The sequence below is a fragment of the Cydia amplana genome, chromosome 14 (genome assembly GCF_948474715.1).
Source record: "Cydia amplana chromosome 14, ilCydAmpl1.1, whole genome shotgun sequence".
Lineage (NCBI taxonomy): Eukaryota > Metazoa > Arthropoda > Insecta > Lepidoptera > Tortricidae > Cydia > Cydia amplana.
Window position 1 is genome coordinate 16,454,580 of NC_086082.1, and position 6,594 is coordinate 16,461,173.

Genomic DNA, 6,594 nt, shown 5'->3' on the forward strand with positions numbered 1-6,594 from the left:
ACACATCGGACAAAGAAATTGGACAGGTGGAATACCAACCTGGCGCTTGGTTTTTGACCAATAATTCCATAAAACAACTGTGTCTCGAAGCTTTTGTATTAACAACATCTTGAAATTCTGGTGGAATAGTCTATTAAAGCAAACGACTGGAGTTAAACGCTTCTTAGGCCCACTTGCACCATCCCACTAACCCAGGGTTAACCGGTTAAACCTGGGACTTACCATGGTAACCAGTACAATTTGACACTCAGTTAACGGTTTAACCGCTTAGTGAAATGGTGGGCCTTAGGATGTTATTTCATCTGTCCAATATCCTGGTCCAATGTGTATTTGCGTCTCACATTTTGCTTAATTAGAGAGTGAGACACAATGCACATTGGACAGATGGAATACCATCCTTACTAGTGTCAAATTAATTTTAACTTTCAACACTGTAAATCGCAAGCAGTCGCAGCTGGCTGCTCTAATGTGACGGTTTCAACTTTCAACCAAATGGTTCCGCATTGTCGGTTGTCTATAACGTTCATTTCAAATTGAAGCTATATGGAAATAGCGCTTTATTGACAACCGACAATAAGTACCCTTTTGGTTGAAAATGCCACAAATATAAAATGTAACCACTATGAGGTTGAAATTCCTTTGCTTTGAGAGAGACTTCGACCTGTATATACATAAACAAGTTTGCTATCTTTGGTTGGTATTCCACCTGTTTCTTTTGTCCAATGTGTATTTGCGTCTCACATTTTGCTTAATGAGAGAGTGAGACGCAATGCACATTGTACAAAGAAATTGGACAGATGGAATAGCATTCTTTACAACGGACTGTACAGTGGTTGACACCATAGAGAAATATAGTAAGACAAGAGTGCTCACTCCATACATCAGTTCAGACTATTAATTTCAGCATCGCTACATCTAGCATCGAGTAGCGGAACTATCAGTACTGCTACTTGACAATAGATGTAGCACCGACCGGAAAGTCTTATTTCAACAGCATAAGACTTTCCGGTCGGTGCTACATCTATTGTCAAGTAGCAGTACTGATAGTTCCGCTACTCGATGCTAGATGCTAATAGTCTTTTTGGTACTAAAACTGATGTATGGAGTGAGCACTCTATGTATTTTTTTCTCTATGGTTGACACTAACTATCAACGTGCCGAATCAAAAATGGCCGATTGGTGTCAATAGGTTAGGTGCCTAAGACTATTTCCTTTACTACGCTACGCAATTAAACACATTATTATAAAAATATACATGTTTTCATTTATTGATTTGGCAAGATGACAAAATTAATAATCAATTGTGATGTAGACAAAATATAAAGAAAATTTTACCTATTTTGTCTTTGTCGTGTAAATAAGCCCTATCTATATCCGTTCCTATATTTAATTGCGTTGCGTTATTAGGAAATAGACTCTCCTATTGTATTTCTTATTAGTTGAGGCAAATTCACGTTAACTGTAATGCGTGAATAACTTACGCATGAACAACCATATAAAACGACTTCTATTTTTTGTATATCACGGTAACGTCAATTTTCCACAGATAAGAAATACGGATTAACCTTTTGAACGCTTTACGTTATAAACAAAAACGTCACTCACACGCCAAGATCACGGTCGCGGGCGAGCTAATCTAAACCTTACTTGAATGTGTGAAGGTTACTTTGACAGCGTACGCCATAACTCTTATAGTTGTATGGACATGGACACGTGTTACGGACCCTTTAGGTGTTCATGGCGTTCAAAAGGTTAAGACCCCTTCAGATTGTGCGATTTCGCTGTCTGAAAATCGACTCCACACTCGCGTTCGTGGCTTCGCGCACGTGTGTGGAGGGGGCTTTAAAAATAAATCGATCGTAACCTGACAGCGATCCAGATGTAACTATAGATATTGAATGTACATAGCTGTCTTGACTAACCTCTTCTCTACACTAATCTGGGTCGCGGTCGGCCAATGATCGATAGTCAAAGAATTATTGATAGTAAAAGAAAAAAGTGTAAGAGAAAAACGTGGCCCCTAGTTTGACGGCTGAATAGATGGCGCTGTACTGCGCCGTATAATTTCCGGTTACAGCGCCATCTGCGTCAGCTGTCAAATTTGAGGCACGAATTTGTCTTGGACGAAAAATCTTATACAATCAATGATTCTTTTAATTTAGCCTAGGTTATTGAGGTCCGTTAGTAATATGACTAATATGGAAACCCCTTATAATTGACGGATGTTTAATTTTACTGACCAGTACACTTTACAGCAATAAAAGTAGGTATATTTTATACAGTAATGTACAAAATATATCGTTTTATTGTGACTGTAATTCGTTACAGATGTAGTGCATAATTGTTTTCCATCGTATTTTCTCGGAAACGGTCGTAGTGTCATGCTACTTCAGTCAACCTTAGTACTTTTTGTACCGAGACTGACTGAAATAGAAGAAACGTTAGTACGTTTCCTTGAAAATACGATGGAAAATAGTTATGCACTAAATCTGTAGCTCCTTTACTGAACTAATTTCATAACAGAACAATACTGTCTTAACACATTTATTGCCACCCAGCCAAACAAGACATCCGCGCCAGGCCACAAAAATTTCGTCATATAAAGCTGTAGTACCACGATCCCGACTATCGGGTCGTCCGGCCTGGGACCGAAATCATAAAACACCCGATAGTCGGGTTTTCGGCACTGAATGTGTTAAAATACTTCGTGATCTATTGACAATTTTGTGATCCATAATGTCAATATGTAATCATAAATACGCGTAACACCGCCACGTTTACTATTATTATTACTAACATGTTATTTCTCGGGCGGGGAACGACCAGCTATATTAAATGTTCTTGTCTTAGGGTTATTGTTACACTGTGTGCCCATTTGAACGGGACGTCAGGTGGGGACGCAGCTTTAGTCGTACGTGCTTCTACTAATGGAGTCAAACGATATGTGATATATGCTGACCTAAATTAAGAAGAAAATGTTGAAACTTCTGCCACGTGTGTGTTTGTTTTTTTAATTAAATAATTGAGAAAAAATGTGCAAAAAAATGTTACTCTAAAAATTTACCTTTTGCGTTTTGACCGTCACGGAATTTATATGAAATAGAAAATGAATAATTATTAAATGTTTGTGCCAGAATGATATTAAAAGTTGTGGATGTAAATGACATTTGTTCCTGTGCTAAGTTAGGTGCTGGCATACCCAGTTATCTTTTCCTTTGTTTTCTGGTATAGAATGATGTTTAAGTCAGTTTTTTTTTCATATTTTTACTTATTAAAGGTTATAAATGATATGGGTAACTTAGGGTACTTTCTGTTAGTCTACTAGAATTAAAAAAAAATGTACTTTGCTAAGTGCGAAAAGACTTAATCCAACACTAAAAAGCCAGATATTAAAAAAGAGAATTTTCACCACACCAGCTAGGAAAGGCACTCTTTGTACTTCAAAAACTGATAACAAAGTTGCATTTTATCCACATGTGAGGCAAAGTAATCTCATGCAAATTTTGAGTTTTTTGCGCTCCTTGGCTGATGGAATTGACTTTTAAATAATTAGACATAGACATAGAAAAGTTTTATTCAACATCACATGAAGTAATTAATTAATTTAATTAATTAATTACTTAATTTTGAATGATACATATTTAATAACGTTCATTTGGATTTGATTTTGTTCTATGTTTTGTAGTTGGCGTTTTCCTTACGTTGGTGTGGTGAAAATTTTCGCCTTTCACTCGGAGGCAAAATTTGTTTAACCCTCGTGCCTTGAAACCCCCGCAACGCTGAAGATACCACTTTTCGACTTTGGACTCAATTTTGGAATCTTTCGCTTGCTCGGGTATCAATATTAGCACGAGCGGTTAGGTATAGTCTGTCGATTCGAAACTGGCCCCGAGCGGCTTATCCTTTATCTATTGTTAAGTGAAACCGCACGTGCTTCTACCTGCCTAAAAAAATAGTTGGGCCGTTTTTACCGGTTATTGAATTACCACTCTCATGGAGATTGCAATAAGGTTCAAAATGAACAAGTGGAAAAATAATTTGCCATTTCTTGTGTAGCAAGGACCACCCAAGAACTACGGTTACTGAGCCTGAGTGCCGGCTTACCCTTTTTTCGCAGGTATGTACGTGCGGTATCACTTAACAATAGACAGGATAAGCCGTTCGGGGCCAGTTCCGAACCGACGCGACGACTATACGCCTGTGACGGTCAAAATACTAAAGGGTCCACAGAACACCAGTTCGCCGGACGATATCAGCTTGTCAGTTAAACCATAGAGAAAAAAATACATAGATTGCTCACTCCATACATCAGTTTTAGTACCAAAAAGACTATTAGCATCTAGCATCGAGTAGCGGAACTATCAGTACTGCTACTTGACAATAGATGTAGCACCGACCGGAAAGTCTTATGTTGTTGAGATAAGACTTACTGGTCGGTGCTACATCTATTGTCAAATAGCAGTACTGATAGTTCCGCTACTCGATGCTAGATGTAGACACTGAAATTAATAGTCTAACTGATGTATGGAGTGAGCACTCTTGTCTTACTATATTTCTCTATGGTTAAACGCACAACTGACAGCTAGGCTGATATCGTCTGACGAACTGGTAAAGTAGTACAAATTTTTAGAACTGAACTTGTTCACTTACCTGTTAAACAATGGCATTGTATTATTACAATGCTATTATCTGCTTTTGTTCTCGTAAGCGCCAATAGGTTTACTTACAAAATAAGTTACAAGTACATTGCATGTATATTGAATTTTTAACCTTATTCCTTGTTGAATGGGGTTAAAATGGTCTAAAAAGATACTATCATATTCAATATTTTGTAAAGTCATATCCACCTTAGCCACGACAGGGAAGTAGTCTGGTGCAAAATGCAAAAAAAGCTATGTTAGCAATTATTTAGTTAGTGTATTTTGTAGTCTATTGTGTAAAGAAATAGAGTCGTTAATCTATACTAACATTTCAAGGCGGTTATAATCTGCTTTTACTACGAGGTAATAGTTATCCTAATTTGTGGTTTACCACTCAATGGTATTGTATTCTTAAGACTCTTTAAGTGAACTAGCTCAGTTGAAAAGATTTACACTATAATCTGTGGGCCCCTTAACGGTACTATATTTAGTGCTAGATCTCTCGGTTTCTGTAATTCATGTAACATATGTTGTGTAACACTAGACTATTATGCTTATACATGTTAATTTGTCAAATGTAATGCTATTCACGTGGTTTGTATAAAATCAACCGTATCATTTAACATATACGGCTCATTTTGGTATACTTAAGACTCGAGTTTAGAGTCCAATGCGTTCATCCCAATTCTGACGTTGAACCAAAAGAATAGGAATATATTTTTTGTAATAATAATATTAATACTTTATTTAATGGCCTTTTATTACTATAATAATAGTCAGGTTTGGTGCCAGGATTGGAATGAGCGGGAATAGGTGCATATCGATATTGTTGTTGTCAATAATATTGGATAATTGAATGTGAACTTTATAGGACCCGGTTGGGTGTGCCAGATAATTTGATTTTTTTTCTAGATTATTATTAAGTTTATAGATAATTTTTATTTGGGTAAATAATTTTGGCTGATTTCGAAAATAAATATTTATAATGCGAAAGCGAAACATTTGTTATTTTTTACAACCTTACAATTAAACACTTATAATACTTATTAACACTTAAGTACTGTATTTCATGAAACACAACAAACTACAACTAACAATGTTTAACTTAAAACTATAAAGTGTCATATTATGGAACTTGCTAACTATGTCACAGGGCGGATACGCCATACATCAAAAATCATTTGCGTTTATATGTGTGCACGGCACGTCTGTACACGCGTCATTGTGTATGTGTGGGTAAGTCGCTTTACTGAGAGGACGCCAGAAGTCCGTCAGATTGCAGTCGCGGGGCGAGGTAATGCGAGTCGGGGCGGGGCGGTGCGTGGCCGTTCTGTATGATAATACTATTACTTATTCTGTGACTATGTAAATAATCCGCCATGTTGAAATTGTCTCTGAATGATGAACTTACTAGTGACCTTTGTTTACATAGTTAGCAAGTTCCATATATGACAGTTCCGTAATATCACATCAAATTACAGTCACAGGGGTAACAGTAACAACTCTATAATTCATCACGGTTTTCGAATATTGTGATATCAAGTAGTCATGACTATTTGACATGAACCTTTTCGACGCCAATGACACATATATCCACACCGTAGGTCCAACGCCAAAGACGGATTAATCAGTCACACACACCAGAGCATCATAGACCTACGTGCATATGCATAAAGTTCAATTTCAGTTTTGACACTTCGGTCCGCTTTTGTGTTGGACAGGGCGTCGAAGAGGTTAAAATATTATGCTGAAAATCCTTTAGGATAGTCTCCACTTTGACCTTCCTCCATTAACACTTTCAGTGCCATGCGCCCCATTTCCAATACAAAATGAACACACATACGTGTTCTTGCCAGAGAATGTGTTAAGTAGGGTTTGGGGAATCACTGGACACTTGAAGTAAGATGGCTCTATCTATAGTTCATTCTGAACTTTTATTAGATCTTTTCCGCAA